The 19,602-nt window shown below is 47.3% G+C and overlaps 1 protein-coding gene and 2 long non-coding RNA genes across 5 annotated transcripts in view; 1 reads left to right on the top strand and 2 right to left on the bottom strand.

Moving 5' to 3' along the window:
• The window catches only part of FGFR2 (fibroblast growth factor receptor 2), a 96,838-nt gene extending 96,373 nt beyond the window's left edge, over nt 1–465 (bottom strand). Inside the window, exon 1 of the mRNA XM_067000468.1 lies at nt 451–465. The gene's annotated coding sequence lies outside the window, so the exon portion shown is untranslated. The remainder of the gene's footprint in view (nt 1–450) is intronic.
• On the top strand, nt 23–6,907 carry LOC125182248 (uncharacterized). 2 transcript variants are annotated; one of them, XR_007161604.2, is made up of 4 exons: nt 23–1,668; nt 2,253–2,513; nt 2,990–3,285; nt 4,534–6,907. It is a non-coding gene; the product is annotated as an uncharacterized lncRNA (long non-coding RNA). The 2 variants fall into 2 exon arrangements; XR_007161602.2 differs by lacking the exon at nt 4,534–6,907 and having other exon boundaries at nt 24–1,668; nt 2,990–3,669.
• A 224-nt stretch (nt 6,908–7,131) lies between these two features.
• LOC106038949 (uncharacterized) lies at nt 7,132–18,943 on the bottom strand. 2 transcript variants are annotated; one of them, XR_001208924.3, is made up of 4 exons: nt 16,159–18,943; nt 14,240–14,397; nt 9,094–14,122; nt 7,132–8,786 (listed from the first exon to the last, which is right to left on the bottom strand). It is a non-coding gene; the product is annotated as an uncharacterized lncRNA (long non-coding RNA). The 2 variants fall into 2 exon arrangements; XR_010832795.1 differs by having other exon boundaries at nt 14,240–16,088; nt 16,195–18,943.
• Nucleotides 18,944–19,602: the final 659 nt, after the last annotated feature.

Here is a 19,602-nt window from a genome sequence, read left to right as displayed (position 1 = left end):
TTGAATAGCCCGGTGGGCTTAGAAGAGAGAGGTGATTTGCAGCAAATGGGTTATGGAAGCAGTACATAGCAGTGCCAACAGCACCCGGCAAGTCCAGTTGGAGCAAAGTTGTGTTCCAGCAGCTCCCTGCCCCCACAATGTGATAGGAACACCGGCAGCTGGTGGCACAAGCCCCCACAAGAGCCCCCATCTCTCCTACCAATAGAGCATGTGGAATCAAACATCATTAAACCACAAGATGAACACAACACTGAAGCCCCGCAGCACACAGGCAAGGAGCTGTTGCCTTCACCACAAGCCCAAAGCGCACAGACGCGGCTGTGCATAGTCACAGATCAGCAGGGAAACGCGCCGCACGTAGGCTCTTTCTGTGACCATCTACGCTTCACAGCATGGGGAATGTTTATTGTGTTTGGCACAGAAAATCTGAAAATAAACAATACACAGTACCTGATCGTTATTTTCCATTCAATATTTGAGCGCTAAAGCAATGAAAGGCGAGAGAAGGCAAAGCACGGCTCCAAGAGGTGTGTCTCGGTGCCTCCTGCGTGTTGCAGCTTGACACTGGGTAGCAGTCAGGCAAAGAGGCTGCAACTCCGACTGATAGCACACCGCAAAGTTAACTCACTGCATGCCTCGTGACACACCGCACGGGGAGAAATAACGACTGCCACAACAACATCACTGCATTCTCATTCCTTTACGCTGCGACACTCAACCACATCGCAATGCTCTGTGATTCATTACCACTTGAGGGCCAGGCGTGTTGCTGGGTGAAGGACGGAGGTGAAAAAGTAGGCATGTAGCTTTGGGCACAGCAAGTCGCTGGTTTTGTGCGTAGAAAAAGCGAGTTTGGAGGCCATAGTTTCAAGAAAACTCTGTTCTGAGGCAGGATGAGCTCCTCTATGTCGATGCCACATTTTCAGCAGGAATGAGGGGGGAAGCTGAGTTGCTAACAAGCAGCTGGCTGATGACATCCCAAATCTACACCATCATGGACAGCAAGTCTGCATTTTAATCAAGGGAAGGTACTTGAGGTGCTTGAGGGATCCCAATGATAAGTATCCATTTACCTATAATTCTTATAATCTCAACATTATTGTGAAAGAAGCAATTTATTTTCACACACAACTCATTATTAAGGCTGACAACAAGCAAATGTGTCTTGCCTCTGAGAGGGTTCCAGATCCAAGAGCTCTGCACTTTCTGATCATTTTTATATTAAAAAGATGTACTTCTTGGCCTCGTATTACAGAGACCGCTTCTTGCATGTCAAATGGTGGAAGAGGCTTACAACATATTTCAGCCACCTCAGGGGACTATAAAACACTGCAGCCTTACAGAAGTTGGTTATGGGCTGTTGCCTTACCTAAGTCACCTCCTGCTACCCTCCCTCCTTCACTTGGTTCCAGTCTACCTTCCACTCTTCTTAGGCAGTCAACGGCTGCTTATTTTATTCATTTCTATATGTCCTTGCTTTGGAAATTAGGACTTCTTAAGGCTTCTTAAACTCTTTCAGTACTGCAAAGAACAAATTAATTGAAATGAATCAATTCTTTGAACTTCCTTTCAGTAGGCTGAGCAGTAACAAGGGATGGAGGAACACTGCACTTGAACAAGCCAGCAGTCTCACCCCAGGTCACGGGCAGCTTTTGGGCAGAGGAACAGGTAACCCTTCCACCAGGGAGGCAGAGGTTTTTAGGGATGCCAGAGATACCATCTGAAACTGGAAAGGGGTTGTCAGCATGGAGGGAGTCAAGAGGAGAGCTCCCAGAAGAGTCTTGGGGCTGGATATATTTGGTATTTCATTAATATTCACAGGAAATAAAAACACGTTGATGAGATTTGTTGATAGCATGAGATTAGGAAGGACTGTCAAATAGAGAAAGATAGGAATATGCATCCTGGGAGAACGAGATTAGAACAGACTAGAGAAAAACAGATTGAATTTAGTGCTGCGACAAATACAGTTGTGCTGCTCAGGATTAACGGTGACACTTTGTGCTAAGCTCGTCAGCTGGCAATGACATGGCAATGTAAAAGACGTGGAAGTTAGAAAGTTTCTATTGATGGAGATACTGAAAAAAGCTTTCCAGGTGGCATCGTGAGGGTACATTCCTACCCAACCAAAGTCTGGAGCTCCACACGTCAGTGGGTGCTCTTGCTAATTAAACCCTTTCCATGATGACCATCTCCACTACTATTTTGTAGGGTTGGTTTTGTGTTTTTGTTTCTTTTTTTTTTCTTTTTAGGATCACCACCACAGTCAAGCTGAACATCACGTCTCCATAAATACACATTGATTTGCAAAATATTTATACCTAACTGTTCAAAGCCGACCTTGCTCCAGACTGCAGCATCTTCTTTCCTGGCAGCAGAGATCCTCCTCATCCTCAGCAGCTGCCTGAATAAACTTTCCTCTACAAACAACCCATTTGCCGAGACACCAGCCTTTGTGTATATGAAACGCTCTTACACTAAACACACCACGTACTTCAGAGGGAAAAGGCAAGGTACGTGAGGGCGCTAGCTTCTGAAGTAGATGAAAGGAAAAGACATCCATAACAAGATGGTGTGATAGGCACCAAGCAAACCCGAGGAGGGACAATGAGAGTAAAGCTGGGGTGTGACTGAAAACAGGACTGTGCTGTAGTACGCACTCCCTCCTAAGCAAGTTATTACTCTCGGTACGTGAAGGCTCCGTTTCTCCTAGTAAGATGTTTCCAGCAAAACCTGGGTTAGAAATAGAGATATTTGCAATGCTTTTATTACCATTATAGTTCATCCAGAATGATGTGTCTGGTTTGAAAGTCACAAAAAACATATTCTTGTTAAAAATGCTGCCAAAAAGCTAAATGAAAACAGCCCGCTGCCGAATCCTGTGTTTGCAGCATTACCAGCGCGTTTTTTCAAGGGTGTTTATATAGACTGAGTTTCATTTAACAAGGCAAAAGCCGGAGCTCTCACATACTCCATTATTTCTCTGCAGGTCCTTCTCACCAGGGTTAAGTCTTTACACTACTTCCAAGCAAAGCAGCCAAGAAAAAGAAGAAACAAATGCTACTACTACCGAGCACAGAGGCCTCCTTTGCAAGAAATGTGATTTACGGAATGAAGTTCCTGGCATGTCTGCCGCGGGCTGTCACAACGTGTGCCTAAAAGCCGAGGCTGAAATCTGATCCCCGTTCCTTCCAAGGCACACTGGGGCTTCTAGCAAGTTCTGCTGAAAGCACAAGCAACCCTTTTCTCGGGAGCTGGGCTCCTTCTGCCCGTTGCCCCCTCTTGGTAATCACCCGTTGCCTCTCTGAGAGCTGTTTGGGGTGGGGTCCCTCCTCTTTTCCTGCACCAGTGGCGTTAGCGAGCACCGCTTTATTGAAGTTTCGGGAAACTGGAAAATATTTCATATAGTTCAGAGAACTGACGCGCTTGGAGAGACGGAGAGCAAAGCTTGCCCTGGTACCTGAGGTTCTCTATCTGTTTGTAGTCTTTAGCTCTCACTGCCCACGCTCGTACACTGTACACCTGATTGCCAGGAACCGAACCACCACGGGGGTGTTTCTCCATAAGCTGCCAAAATGGCAAGCAGACAATAGCGTCCTGAAGGCTATCTGGCATTTGCTAGCCCTAAGCAGCTGATGCAGAAGACATTTTCAACTCCTTTCTGCAGCCCTTTAGGAGTTCCTTGTCTCCCATACGAAGCAAATGCTTTTCCAGCATGAAGCTTTTCCTCAGCTATATTTCAAACCCAGAAAATATTTTACCTTCAATGAAAATTCCTCCTGATTTTGCTGCCGTCTCTAAAGCCAGTGAGACATCAGCGTGGGCACATCCTCACAGTCCCCCTTGCGGTGACAGAGACCCCACCACTGCAAGACCTGGTTTTACCAGCGTGTCCCCGGGCTGCAAGGTGGCCCAGCCCTCACCACAATTTTGTATAAAATCCAGTGTATCAGTTGCAAAAAGCATAAGAAAGGAGAAATGCTGCTGCTATTATCTGCATGATGAACAGGCATTTTCTAGCAGTAGCTGCTAGCAAACTGACAAACCTTTCCTCAAGACAGAGGCAGACAGAAATGAATCAAATGAAGTCAGCCTGACCATTGACTTTGCATTTGCTTCAGCAGGTTTTGGCGCTGACCCTGCTTGAGCCACAAAGTTTTGAAATCCATGCGTTTCTTCATTCTCATCTTTCAGTTTTACAGTAGACTTTTTTTCCCACAAATGTCTCCGAAGCCTTGTGGGACATGGTCCAGCTCCCATTAAGGTCAATGGGACTCCTGCCACTGGCTTCCCTGTGGGTCTCAGCCCTCTCCCATTGTATTACATTTCCAACTGCAATTGGAGACAGCTTATTTCCATTTTTTCCTCTCATAGTGCCCACAATGGGCAAAGTATTTTCCAAACAGAAAAGAAGGTCCCAATGAATGTCCCTGAATTCTCTAGAGATACTGGAAAAATCCTTATAATTAAATACATTTGACATGCAAGATCACAACTGTTCTTTCATAATGTCTTTTTTTTTTTTTTTTTAAGGCTTCTCTCCCATGTAGTTTTACTGTAAAATAGCAGGGATTAAATCCTGATTCTGCTGAAGCTTATGGGAGTTTTTCCAGCTTGCTTCATTGGGGCCACGTTATCCTCCTTTGTCTCAACCCTTAACGCTACTGAACCGCTACAGAAAACACCCTGGCAGGAACCAACGGTGGCATAAGGGTCAGTTTGTCACTGCCCGTCACACACTTGTTTGACAAGTGATCAAAACGCACCAAAAAACCTGCAAAAGGAATGGAAGTGCATGAAAACTGTGTCCGTCTTCAGAAAATCTGATGTCTTGTAGAGTTCATCAGGCTCGAGGTGCGACACGTGCAGCCTGGCAGCAGGAATGGCAGGGCAGGGTCTGAAACACCCCAACACCACGAGCTATTAGGGAGCCCACAGCGAAGGTTTGAGAGATGCAGCAGAGCTGAGAACCGCTTGGAAGTGGAAATGTTGAACAGAGATCTGTTTACAGAAGGCCTCATCCTCGTATTAACATCTGTTTGGATGACCTGTTCATCTTCGGAAAAAAATTAGTAAAGTTTCCCCCAGACAGCAAACTAATAAAGAGCAAAATGTTAGTTACTCTGTCTGATGTGGAGTTTTAAGAAAAAATGCTACAGGCAGGTGTTAACCTTGAAGCTCTCTCAAAAAAAAAAAAAAAAAAGATACTTTAAAGACACCACAGACATCCCAATGTGGGGATTTTGTGAAGGAAAAATGAATTTACAGCAATGAAAAAAGTCATCTGTATGCATGAAGTGCTCGGCCTCTTTTCCATAACGAATTGATTAGGGGGCATGTATTTGGGACTCAACCTAGTTATCTAGGAAAATCCAGGCAACGGCTGCCAGCCACCAGACAAACAACCGAGAGGGACCGAGCCCCGGTCCTCTGCCTGTGCTCCAGGGATCTGCAACACCTTGCTCTTATTCCTGAAGCGAAACCAGCTCGGTTACACGCTGTATTCATGATCCAGGCTTTAATGCAGACGTGGCTTTATGGATGCTCCTAGCTACCCAACTTCTTCCACAGCTTGGGGAAAACATGCGGATTCATTGTTATTTTACATACACTACAACGCCACAGATGAATTGCATCATCTACCAGTGCCATTTTACCACTGCCATACTCTACCTCGTCTGTAGTTTTTATTGATTACCTGTATTATTTGATATATCAGGACTTAGCATTCAGCAGCCTGGCAGGGCTCTGTGCCCCTCCAGGCTGTCCTTTCATGGAAGATCCTGCTCGTTGTGCTGCTCCATCACCCTTAATGGCATCGATATTGCTTTTTTTTTTTTTTTTTGCTTACAAAACCCTAAGACCAGGCTGTGGCTGCTGGTAGGTCCCTGGCTTCCAGACCAGCCTCTCAAAGCCATGAACTCTGCGCTAGCGTCAGGCTTACACATACACCCCCACTGTGTTTACCAAGGTAAAGTAAACTGCACGCATTCTTTATTTACCAGAAAAATATCCCCATTTCAGTGGCACGGACCCAAAGTAGGATCTCTGAAACCACTTCCTGCTGCTGCTGGAAAACGGCAGAGCCAGGATGTCTCCAGCCACATCGGTCTTGGCTGAACTTGTAGCTGCTGTGTGGGACTTGGAGCATCCTCAGCCTTTCTGAGGCACCTTGTTGGAGGGAGCTTGGGCAGGGCTCCGCAGAGCCAGCAGTAAAGGAGGGACGTACACAGGCATACACAAAAGATTCACTGAATTGAATTATTTCTGTAAGAAATATATGGACAACACCTGGGCTATCTGCCTTGCACAGGAATGTGATAAATGCCAATTATGATATGGATTCCATAGCATTTCTGTCCCAGCACAACTCAAAAGCCATACCAAGTTACTGCCAGGGAGCTTCGGTTCTGTTAATCACCTTGCAGAGGGTTTGGAGGGTGTGTTAGACTTCTTTCCTGTTTATCCCCCTTTTTTCTCCTGTGCATTTTGGTGGGTAGGGAATAAAGAAACAAGGAGCATGTCAAAAGTGCAAATGCCCCAGTAGGGAGCTGCTTCTGTTCCTCTGCCCCCACAGCCACCTGCCAGGTCCTCCTGGCTGAGCTACAGGAGCACTGAAATATCTGCCCCCTTTTCTAGGGTCTGCTGTTTTTCACAGCTGTGGGAAAAGATGCCTCCTTGGTTGACTTCCTGGGATGTTAGCAAGAGAGAAAGTTCATATTTGTAGGATATGTGACATTGGTCTGCCCCCATTTTAGGCAGACTCCATTTTAAGCAGACCCCAATAGCCAGCCCGTGGCTTCTCAGCAACCCCAGTGAAATTCCACTTCTCACTAGAGTTTGGAGCGAGACCTGGAAATGCACCATCCTTGGTGTGAAGATCTCTCAGATCAAATGAGAAGGCAGGTGGGAGATCTTTTAAGGAGCACCATGCTTCAAGCTGATGCACTCAGAATCACCAGCAATGGTGGCAGATCATCAGCCACATGAGTCAGGCATCTCCAGGGAATCCAAGAGGGAGAAATACCCTTTGGCTATTTCTTTCACATATTTAAGCATGAATAATGCTACTTGGAAGACAGAGAATGCTGTTATATGTAACTATCAAGACAAGCTGGACAAATACCATTATCCATAATTTAAAAACAAAAGCTGGAGCCCCAGCTTAGCCAAATGTTTATTATACATTGTTATTGAAAATGTGTAAGCCCCATTGACCCTAATAAAACTGAAATATATGCCCACATTATTTGTTCATTGGGGATCATTTCAGGGATGTAAAGTACTTCCAGTGTTCAAGGAACTGAACTGAAGTCACTGTTCCTGCTCTCTCTCCTGTTCTCATTACTTACTCATTAGGCAACTTCTTCACTTTTTCCTCCATCATCTGTTAATGGCTCTCAGCTACAGCTGTAAACAAGATTCCCCTCCCATATGAGGGTACATCATGCTTAATGTGGGCAGCATAAACAGAACCAGTTGTGTAAAACAAATAGGGATTTTGTTAGTACTTTTTCCATATCTAAGAAAACCTACACTTTTTTTTTTTAAATACTCAAAAAGTAGAAAAATTGAGCATGTGTGGCCAAAAGTAATTATATGCCTTCTAAGTTTATTAAAAGTTAGTGTTGTTGCTCGTGAACATACTGAATGAATTTTACTAGTTTCCCATAGCGGAGCCTGGGCTGGCATTGCTTTAGAGAGTTTACTGCAGAAATGTCAAGCATGCACTCATCCCCCCGACTGCAATTTAAATCAGACAAACTAGACTAGACGTCTAATAACAAGCTTTGTTCACTCTAGAATGGCAGCTATGGAAATATGCCTAGTTTTGTGTGTTATTACATGCACAATCCGAGAAGGACACTGAAAAAAGCAGCAAGCGCTGTTCTTCCTTTGTTTGTTTGTGTTTTTCTGTTCTGTTTTATTTTTAAATGACCAGTTTCATGCTACTTATTTGACCAGGAAAACAAACAAACACAACACATCAGACTCTCAGTAAAAATGTCTTCATAATTCAGTTTTTCCTCTCATAAACTACAGTTTGTATAACTAGACTTTTCCTACTAATAGAAGCCGGGGACATGTATGGAAAATAGAGTTACCAAAATTTGAAAGTAAAGTGCAGCTAATTGTTTTGGATTAATTTATGAAGGCAATATGACATGGTCTATATGCAGTCCCAGTGCCAAAATAAAGAACAAGCACAATTTATAGTTGGTTTCTTATGTAAAAAGTAGTATTTAAACTTTTTTTTTTTCCCAGTTGTGTTTAAAAGATGGTCTGAAGACACAGGAACACTTTGTAAGGTCTGCTGCTGCTCTTTCTTCAGGGTGGTTTGCTATTCCCCCGTTTGGAGACCAAAAGCCCCTTTTCTGACATCTGACAGCCTGACACTTTCCACAGAGAAGATAGGAAAGAGGCACACATCCCTCATCCGAGCCCTCTGCTCCTTTGGAAAGCAGCTCGCAGTAGTCCTGGCATGGGTGGAGATGCCTCCGTAACCGAGTCCTCAAAATGAGCGATACAGCGCCTTCCATAACTATATACATTAGTCTATTTGTACTCCTGAATTCCTGTGCCTAATTTCTAAATATTTACCCTAGCAAACATTATCCAGCCTGTGGAGTCCAGCTGCAAACGGCACCGTGCCTCCCTCCGAGTAGCTGGGCCGAAGGCTTTTCCAAAGGCCCCTGGGCGTCCAAAGCACTAGGCCTGCTTTCCTCCAGAAGAGCTCCTTATCACAGTAACGCGTACAAAGGTCACAGCAACAACTCGCAGGCTCTCTTAGCGAAAGGAATAAATGTGCAAACAAAGCCATTAGCAGTTTCCAAAATAAACTCCTACTCTCAGTGGCCAGGACTGCAGCGTGCCACATAGGCGCCGCGCAGAAATGCCTGCTCGCATGTCAGCCAAGCAGCTGCACGGAGCTGCGAGCCAAAGGAGCGCTCATCTCACCACAGAAATGCCACCTTAATTAATTATTTTGATACCGGTAAGCTTAAAAGCATTAAAGATAAGCACAGGGAGATCAAGAGAAGGGTTTTCACCTGCCAGCCCACTTCTTTATTGCTCTCTCTGATTAATACTCACATCACACAGGTGTCACTGAGAGAAAAGCTCTCCTGGAGGAACATATTTCTGAAAGGATGTGCACGCAAATTACCAGGGAACCATCTGTGCCACAAAAATTTCAGCAGAGGTGCAGCAGCCAGAAAGAAATCATGGGCGGTGAAAGCAAACATTCTGATTTAAGATAGGGCAAAAACGTTTGAGTCAGCGCTAATGAAGATTTTCCCCGATTGTTCTTTTCCGTATGGAGGTGGTGGGGACATCTCACCTCTCTTGTGCTTGCCAGGGACAGGCCACCCTCACCAGCCCAGCTCCTGCCCACTTGTTGTCCCCGTGGCTGTCTCCTTTTTCTGACGTCTCTCCCCTTTGCACAGGGAGTTTGTTTTCCTGCTGCTATGGTTTTCCCTCTCCTGCTTCAAACAGCAGCAGACATCTCCTGTGTGGCTCGGGCTCTGTGCTGCTCCGAGTCACCCAAGTGAGACCCGAAATCGGGTCCTCAAAACACAGACCCTTTCAAACACAGGCTTGTCCTCATGCTAGAAATCTCCCAAACACCTTGTATCATCAGACCAAAGATGTATTAGCACGCTGCCCTGACTGTCTTTCTTAACTCTCTCTCTCAGTCTCTTACCTTCACATTACAGCCCAGGGAGCAGGAAGCATGTCTCCTTCTAGCTGGAAATGGCCCTGATGCATTCTGGCAGTACCAGAAACAAATTAACAAATCCTTGTAAAGCCTAACCTGAAACGAGCATTCAAACAGCTGAGAAGGACTTAAATAACTTATAGTGAATGGTATCAGTGGGGCAAGCAAATTTACTGGGGCTGCAGGTTGTATTTCACTGATACGTTAAGCATCTGATGAGAATTAGCACCCAGCTAATTAGCTTTGAAAAGTAATTCCCACCTGCCACCACTTTCACTTATTCACAAAAGGGGAGCAGAGTAGCTGGCAGCTGCTGTGGTCGTCAGTCCAGGACCAGCAGATAATTTCTGTTTTATCCTCATCATTACCCAGATGCATGGGCCATCCTAGAGCAGCTGTCTGCTCTTCCTCACTCTCCTTGCTCCCCAGCCTCCACATGCCAGATACCACACTCTTCAGTCCACACAGGTGACTGTCTCCAAGTATTCTCTCCCCTTAATCCAGGAAAGGTAACCAGGTTATCCATCTGGCCTGGGCACCTGCCCTCCTGGGGCATGGCGTGACCTCCAAGGCCCCAGGAGGAACTTCTCTACTGCTGGACTTAGGTCTGCAAACCGACTGGCTCTCCTGGAGCTGAACGTGTCCAGTCCTCTTCAAAAATGTTCCTCTGGCTCTGCTCAGCTCATGCTTTTTACCTCCTGGAGCACTTCCAATGCATCTCTTATTTTTATGCCTCTAAATCTTGATCTCTCCATTCGGAGCTTCCTCTCAGCCTACCCTCACCCCCACACTGAGCTCAGATGTTTCCCCTGGGATATACAAAGCAAACTCTTCTTGTTGTCCCCAAACCTGATTCCTGGCCAACCTCCCTGGTCCACAAGGCCTTGGTCTGTCCCCAGGACACCTCTCCCTGCCCCAGGTCCCCTCCTGTCCCTCACCAGGTGGGTGCTCAGGTGGCGCCTCCAGCCTGTCCTCTGTCCTGCCCTCCTCACCCTCACAGCTCCCCATGCTCTTCGAGAAGCTATGGTTAAACTCTAGGTTAAAGGGTCTAAGCTGGCTAAGTTCAAAAAGTATTAAAAAAAAATATCTTTGAAAGATGTGAAATATAAATGACTAATACAACCAAGCAGAGAGTGTGTAACAAATCTGCAGGCTCTGGTCAGGGGCCCGTGGAGAGCTGTAACACCTGAGAGGTGAAAATGTGCAAAGATCCGTGCCAGGAAGCAAAACTGGAGAGAGTAATCCACGAACATTCAAAGTTCAGTTTATTTCAGGGAGAGGTGAGGAGAATAAATGAAAACCATTGTTGGAGCCTTGCATGAAACGGTTTGCAGATTTTATTTATTTAACTTTAGTGGGTCCTTGGACTTCTTTTTCCACAAGGCATGTGTCTTTTCATTAAAAATGGTGGCAAGGCACGGCTTTAAAGAATATTCTTCAATACTCAAGTAATTTTACCTGCATGGCAAGGAGCAGTCAGGCTTTCTTCAAGCCTGCAGAAAGAAACAAAGAACGAGCTCACACCTGTGTCCCATGCCAAAGTAAGTAAATAAATGCTCTGTGAGTTATGGGACATTCATCCTCTCAGCTGCGTTTGCTTGTTTGCTTGCCTAGCTCTTTTTCTTCATGGCAATGGGCCATTTAAAAAATCCTTTATCTGCCACTGTTTACATTAAGATTTCTGTTTTACAAAGAATGTCACCGAGAGTACAAACCAACCTCTTCAAGCCCAGCTGCCCGACGCTGGGTTTCTCTGTGCATACCCTCGCTCCTAGGCAGAGTGATCCAATTTCTCGGAGTACTGAACCCCATCAGAGCATTTTTTCTCAGGTGTTGCCATTACCTTTCCTCCACAGCAAGTGCCCCGGGCCAGCCACCCACTTTTTGATGTGTTCAAAGGCTGCCCAAGCTGCTCGAAGCCACCCAGGGAATTTCTGGCTGTATCGATCCCGCTGACTCTGCTATGCCAGGAATCCCGCGGTCGTGTTGCTGCCTGATAACCAGGAACACAACCAGATGAAAGGAGACGAGGAGTGACTCAGGGGACTGGGAAAGAGGCAGAAAATACCAGAAAATAACCTCACCAGCATCCTACGCTAACTCAGCTGACTAAAAGCACTTTCTGTCTGCATTCTTCACCCTGCATCAACTGACAGGGCCAATAACGTTATCATGTGCCAGCCTGCACAAGCCCAGCTTTGCTCATCTCTCCTCATTCATCCTTTTTCCCGCTGAATCGCCCCGTTGTTGTTTCAGGTACCCTCGCAAGCCCTGGTACAAACCCATTCCTCCTCCTCAGAGCCCCCATTGTCCCCGTGGCTGTTTACTGCGGGCGCCGCGCAGCACCAGGCCGTCTGGTGACTGGCAGCACTGAGCATGGCAGAGACGCCTGCCCTCCTCAGCAGGGCCCTGAAACAAACAGCCCGTCATTATCTCTTTGTGCACAAGCATCTCGAATGAGAACGGGATGGGTAAATGAGTTTTCTGCAGCAGGGGCTTCTCTCTGCTTCCCGTTCCCTCGCAGTGTTGTAGGCCCGGAGAGGAAAGAGCGCGGCCCCGGAGCCAGGCCCTCAGCTGACTGCAGCCTGCAGGATCCAAGGCAGGACGCACGCGGTGACGCCACAGCGCCGTATAAGCGACCGACGGCCCCGGCACAGCTCTGTGTTCTGTTTGCAATATATGTTCTCATGCCACGTTGTGTAACTCAGTGATCCCCGGCCAAAACCCTAATTCAAAACAACTAGTGGGTGGGAGGTTTTCAAAGCACAAGAGCCTCATGGAAAGAGCTGTCAAGCACTCAGCACTGGCCTCACTCCTTTGTGAACCAGGGTTTCACCAGCAGCTTCTGTGACAAGGGACCAGGCCAGGACCAAGCTCTTAGCAAAGGGCAGACCCATTTTCCAGCTCGATAGAAAGCCTCTGCATGGCACTTACCATCCTCTGGTCAGAGGAGGAGGCGAAGGAGCACGGAGAGTCATCGTTCGTGCAGATATCAAGGAGTAGAAGAAAGTAAGAGTGGATGAATAAAGCTACTGTGCTTTTATTTTTAGTTGCATGAGACAGCCTTACACAGTCATATCCCTGAAGTGCACGCAAACAAAACTTATCCCAGCAGAGCAGGAGAGATACAACACTGGGCAGAAAAGGAGGGAACCAAGAGATGAAAACGTGAAAGAACTGGGTCACTCCATCCGTAAGACAAAGCCTTACCTTAAATTAACTGCACTTGGACTGTAGTGTTGAGTGATGACAATTTGTAATTGTTTTACTTCTAATGGGTGGCAGAATTGGATGAGTGCTCTGAGCTGCCTGCTTCCTGCAGTACCAGCAGCGGATGCACGGCGCCGGCTGCCTTCACACCAGTTGCCCTCACAGCTCCGACCAGCTTTCTGGTGGCTTTCTCAGCAGCGTGGTTCATCTGAGTCACCGCGTTTACCAGCAAGTGATGAATCCAGCCTTCATTCATTCACTTAGTTCCTTTTTTAAATCATTTCTATTCCTGTCCTTCTCAACATCCTGTGGCAATGAGTCCCACAGTGGGTTTTGTGGGGGGCAGAAATTCGTTTACTTATCTTACCTGCTGCTTGACCTTGTCACTACCTACGCCCAGTTTGGTTTATCATAAGAAGAAGTCAACTCTGCTCTTGTGGCTGTCGTGCAGACTGGATCAGGTTTCCCTCCCTCACCAGATCAGTGGGAGAATTGTTCAGCAAGCAGCCTTGGAGAGAGTGTATTTCCTCAAAGCGCAGGCAGCAAGGAAGGAGGCAAAAAAGAGACATTAGGCCTAACGTGACGGAAAGAGCAAGGCTGGGGGAATCGAAAAGGTGTGAGGCACGGCTTGGGGTTGAGTGATTGATGTGAGGTCTTACAGCAAAGACCAGAATGCGATGAGTTTCATTTTCATAAAAAACACTGCCGTCATTATGTGGTGGCCAGGAGGGTGTACGGCACTAAATATTGCTGATGTTTAAGAGCCTCTTTTTAAGAGCTCACATCTTAAAATATCATGTGTGGGCACCAGCAAAGCAGTTATTTGTGGTGAGTGGTTACCAACGGACAGAGAGCCCGGCTGCCATAAACATCGCAACTTTATTTTCTGCCTTTGTACTGCCATTCCCCAAACGTGCCAAATAAAACACATTCTTCCAAACAGACCCACTATTATTTTACGGCCTCGCCATGCTGGGTTAGAAATTGCAGTGTCATGAAAACATCCCTTAAATAAATAATAAAACCCGATATTCCTAGGACAGTGTCTTTCATCTGGAAGGAGCCTGCACAGCCTCAGAAAGTCTCTCTGCGCCCTCCGCTCCCTCCAGCGCCTCGCACACCACTGGGACAGGTAAAGGCGCTCAGCAACGCCGCTCCGTATTGAGGGCCAGCAAATGTGGAGTCAATACTGCACTGGAAATGCAAGCAGAAAAAGAAATCCAATTATCCCTGCTGGGAAGCTGGCCAAGAGGCTGGGACAAACATCCCTCTGTGGGAACTGCGGTGGGCTGCAAGGGAGCAGGGTCCTACCGCGACATTGCCCCCAGCACTTGATGGCTCCTAGCAGAGTGCTCGACGCTGGGGTTATCGTTATGAACGCCCAAGTCCCAGGGGGTTGTGAGTGGCCTCCACCCAGCCACTGCCTCCGTGGTACCTGGTGTTGTCTGAGCCTTGGTGCTCTGTGTGGCCTGAACGTGACAAAAAGCGCAAATTAATCAATCTCCAGGAATGGAGTTACAAATTCCGCTTGATTCCCATGTTGTTTGCTCATCTGCAAAAAAAGAGCTTTTCCTGAAAACGTACTGGCAGCCCGTGGAAATACACGATACGCCTCCTGCATTGTTCTTTGCATACCTCTGTGGGTGTGTTTTGTACACACAGGTGAAATTACATATTCCTGCCCGATTGATTTTACAATCTAAGTTGCAACAAAGCAAAGTGACTTTTGCAGCAAATCTAAATTGCAGCAAAGCAAATGAAGGGTGGAAAAAATAATATGAATCTCAAGGCATACAGAGTAGCGTCTGCTCATGACAAAAATACATGTGCTACAAGTTCCAGAGTGAAAGGCAGAAGGGAGAGGAAAATCAGAATCTTTCCAAAAAGAAAGCATGATAAGAGATTTACAAAGCTTTTCCAGGGGAGGAAAAAGGCTTTGCTGGACATGGTTTCAAATGAGTCAGCAAACAGATAAAACAAATTCAATGCCCAGTTCTAAAAATTCTAAAGTGTGCAGCCTGGACACAGCATTAATCATGATCCAGACCGAGAAACATGGCCGAGACCGCCGCCTCAGAAGAAAATGCAGCTCCCCTCCAGTGGCTTCAGTGTAGCCAGCACCCCCCTGGGCTCAGCCACCTTCTCTGGAGCAGTCTGCAGCACCACGGGTGCGGGGCAGCTGAGCACCATGATCACAGCCAGCAGCATCCATCCTGGCTGGAGATGAGTCTCAGGCCCCTGAGACCATGGTCCTGCTAGGGAGGTGAGCAGACACCCAAACCTGATGAAGCATCCGCTGTTTCCGTGCAGAGACGCTTATTTTTCTTAAAAATTAATGCAATACTCATAAGAATCACCTACTTCACGGTCAATCCAATCATTTTGCTCCATTCAACTTCACGGTATGAATGAAGTTAGTCAAACGTGACCCCACCCAGCAGTAAACACAAATTTCATCGATTACTTCAATCAAATAGCCCTTCCCCTTCATACGTCTTGCGTACGCTTAGGCAAGAAATTAAAAAGCATGTTTCTTTTTTTTTTCATTTTGCTCTCAATACTTTTTCTTTCAGGCGTGCAGTGATATTTCAGGTGAGGATGCAAACCAAAGGACCAGTTTCCCATCACTGTCAGAGAACAGAGGCTGCAGGGATTTTTTACCGATTGTGTTCAGCAGAGACAAGAAGAAAAGCAGGGCAGCGCCATAAACCCTTCCGTGTCCCCCTCCAAGTTCTGCTGCAGCAAAAAGGCCAAGTTGCGGCTGGGCTGAGCAGAGCAGCAGCCCCTGGCAGCAATGCAGAGGCTCTGGCTGCCTGCAGGCACAGCCCCAAGCCATGGATGTGGCATCTGCTGCACTTGAAAGGTTTCTGAAGCTTGGAGTTGGAAAAAGAAAGAAAATACATACTTTTTAAAGAACTCCCCTCTAAATTAAGTCTCATTTTAGGAAGTGTGTGGGTTTGGGGTTTTGTTTTTAATCATTAAACAAACAATTCTGTAGGGAGTAGCATGTCAGAGGGCTCTTTTTAGGAAAGCGGCCTGGGATAAGAGTGGGAAAGCTGCAGGGAGCACGTACAGGCACAGAGCGAGTGACCTGGAGATACAGGCTAGGGGAATCTGCTTACCCGGCTTGTGTGCAGAGGACCCAGTACCTTTTAATCCTCTGTTCGTAATTAGCAGTGGAGGAAAAAAAAAGAAAAAAAAAAAGTAAAGGCATTTAGACATTTAATTACCTAACTGTTCCTCTGGATTAGGCAGGCAATGTGCACCGTGACGTCCTTAGTACCCCGGCAGATGGGAGCTGCAAATCCACGCTCCCATCTGATTACGGGTTCAAATCTGTGGGTGCAGAATTCAAGGCTGGATTCCAACCAATTTTTAAAAGCTGCCTTTCAAGTGGGGAAAGAAGGGCCGCCGCCCGTTCCCCAGCTGCCCCTGATTTATCTGGGCTGTAAGCTTGCCCAGCGTCATTGGCAGGTAAAGAGGACCTCAAGCCTGCTATTTGGGGCTAGAGAGGGAGTTAAGGGTACTTTTCCACGTAAAGCACGTTGGGGGAAGGAATGCCTTGAATTTTGATGATATTGGCCTGGTTCTCAGCTCCTCCGTGGTACGGCAGAGCAGCGCTACTGCATTCCACTTGCAACGCTGAGGAGCAAGTACGAGCCACAAGTGAGCAGTAAAGGCAAGCGATTAAACAGCAGGGCCGCATTCCTCGTCCCTCCAGCAGAAGGATGGAGAGTGATGCAGCAAATAACAGGAGGATTGCAGCAGTCCTAGGCAGAAGCTGAAATGTTTAAAAAATCTCTTTTCGTTTCTCATTTGGCAGTCCCCCACAAAAGCTGTTTGCGTCACACTAGATGACCTCTGCAGGACCGTCACCATAGCGGATATTTTCAGTGGTGTACCTCTTCCAAAGCCGGACCGTGACAATACCCAACAAATCACTCAACATTTCAGCCACACGTCCTAATCCTCATTTTGAGCTCCATGCTGTTAGGAGCAGAAAGTGGGGCCGGTTTTGCACAACATTCTGGGAAAGCTGGGCAGAGCTGAGAGCTGGCACAGGAGACAGCTTCTGGGCAGAAAGCTGCAAGGAGCTTCGCTCAGGGGTGTGCAGAGCTCAGTCTTTCCGTTCAGAGCTCCAGGCCTGAACGCAAGTCTTGAATGTTGTCTTGCCATGCACTGAGCCACATGTTTGTTATCCTGGGGGGAAACAGCAACAGAGGCGCTGGGATGATAAAAGTGCCTCCAACCCAGCCGTGTAGACACTGTCTCATCCGTGTAGATGGAGCCGGAGGAAGGTAGGAGCTCTCTGATCAGCCCTGAGACTGCATTCCAGGTTTTTAAGCATGGGGAAGACCCAGAGGGAAAGTCTGTCCCAGCGCCACATAATTTCCTCATGACTCTCAGCTGCTCCACTCCCGCTCTTCCCTGCTGGCACTCACCCTAGACAAACGCCGTCAGCTCACCTGCCTCGTTCACCACCGCTGGCACGCCAGGGAGACACGAGCAGAAAGCCAAACAGATAGGATTATTCGTGACGCCAGAAGGAGAGACATGTCTCTCATCCCTCTTCCAGCAGCCAGCTGTTCCGATACAGATGATTGCTCCCATTGGCAATCTTCCGATGAAGGCCTTGCTGTTGTGGCCGTACACAGCACTGCAGAAAACCCTGCTTTGTCCCCGCAACCTGGCTCCGCTCCGTGGGAGTCTGGCTTTTGCCCTGTTTACTGCCCCCAGCAGGAGATGAGCGCGTGGCAGAAGTCCTGCAGCTGAGCTGGGGACACTGTTTTTCATAAGGTCCATCCCGGTTGGTAACATCCACCTCTTCCCTGAGGACTGGCAGCTGTCTGAGATGCTGCTGAGGACCCCAAGGTAGCAGTTGGCTGCACAAATCAGCAACAGAACAACAAAAATGAACCCACAAAAGCCAACACAGGCACTTCGCTGGGGATCCAAGGAGGACTTTCCCAGGACATAGATTTTTCCCATTTCTCTTTCTCCTGTTAGCGTTACCACTTCAGGCAGAGGGGATGGTCTTTTAGGAGCTAGCTCTTTTAAAAATTTGTCCCTGTTTTTCAGTCCTCAGTAGCTTTGGACAGTCCTTGGAAAGCCTCACCCCGATATCCTGTACTTCGTTAACATTATTCTCTTACTCCAATCCTCCTTCAGCGTTCCAGGCAGACACCCCTCGGGGTGCCAGCAGCAGGCTGGGAGTGCTTCGGCAGGGCTGCAGGGAGAAGGCGATGACAGAGGCTGCAGTGACAGGACCATGTCTGGGCAGGAGGGGAACCAGGAAGAGGAGCAGCCCCTCTGCGTCATCCCTTCCATGAGGCTGGACTGATTGATACCCAAATAAGGCTCCAAGATGTTGTTGCAGCCCAACACACCTCTCCTCCTGTTGTACGATGCATGCCAGCTCTCTGCCCATCCTGGCAGGCTCTGCACCCTTCTCACCGGGGCTCACCACCCTTGCTCACAGCCCAGAGACCCCAAAAAACAGCATGTGTCCTGGTGTCCTCATTTGGGTGGCATGGAACTGGGCTTGTGAGCATGGCTGCTGATTTCACTGGCCATATCCTTGGTAGCAATTATGGCTCTGGTCGCATCGCTAATTTCAAATCCTTCTTTGACGTACACTGGAGCGGGATGTTTCTCCCTTCTCCCCATTTTCTGATTACTCAAGTTGAACTGAAGAGCCAAGCTTCAAAATTAGTCCCAGTTTCCAAATTACCTTTCTTTCAGGCTTGCTGTCCCTACCATTAGCATTTCACGTTATTCCCATAGATACCGTACCAGGCAAACATACGCAGCTCTTGCCCTGAAGAAATCGTGGTACAGACCTGAGGTGTGACAACGAGCAAGCCCTAACAGAGCGGGGATTGGAAGGAATGAGGTAATGAGCATCAGGCATGTGCACTGCGCGGTGGATTTCTAAGGAGAGATTAAATTATTTTTGTTTATTTAATTATTAAACTCAGAAGAATTTCTAGCAACCCTCACGGGACCGGGAACCACAGGTTTGGTTCAGGTCTATTCCTAGCGTCTAAATTAAAAATGAAAAACAGCTGGTGGGTTATTCTGTGGCTGCAACAGAAGCCGACAGCCTGTCCTGTCCCCACGCATGGCAGAGAGCCGTGGGAAGGGAACGCCACAGACCGCGGGCTTCGTTCCTACCTGTGTGCTGCAGGGGCTGAGCCGGTGTCTGCGCATAACCGAGGCAGCCAGGCTCACGTGCTCTGGCCAGGACTCCCCATCAGCCGCCCTGCTTTTGAAGGTTACTCACAAAGAAAGAGGAAGGAGATTAAAGGGTACTGTTAATGTGCATCTCTGAGCTTCACCAAGGTTAAAAACCCAGCATTAAAGAAAAAAGGCAGAACCTGCGTTTTCTGTAGAAGAGGCAAGGTGAAATTTAAGAAACCAGTATGTTACCAAATCCCGTTTTTTTGTAACTACGTTATCAACAGAACCAAAGAAAATGCTGGTGATAAAAGAAATTATCTGAATGCAGAAATATTTTTTTTATGTAGCAAGAAATAAATCAGGTTACCACACAGGGAAGGAGCGGCATTGGACGGTGCTTTTGAGAGGAAACGGATGCAAGGTGAATATGCACCTGCAATGACGGACGAGGGAAGGCTGATCTACAGGGTTGCCACACAGCAGTCATTTAGGAA

This window comes from Anser cygnoides, chromosome 7 (genome assembly GCF_040182565.1).
Source record: "Anser cygnoides isolate HZ-2024a breed goose chromosome 7, Taihu_goose_T2T_genome, whole genome shotgun sequence".
NCBI lineage: Eukaryota > Metazoa > Chordata > Aves > Anseriformes > Anatidae > Anser > Anser cygnoides.
The sequence above is the reverse complement of the archived record's forward strand: the minus strand, read 5'-3'. Positions and strand labels throughout refer to the sequence as shown.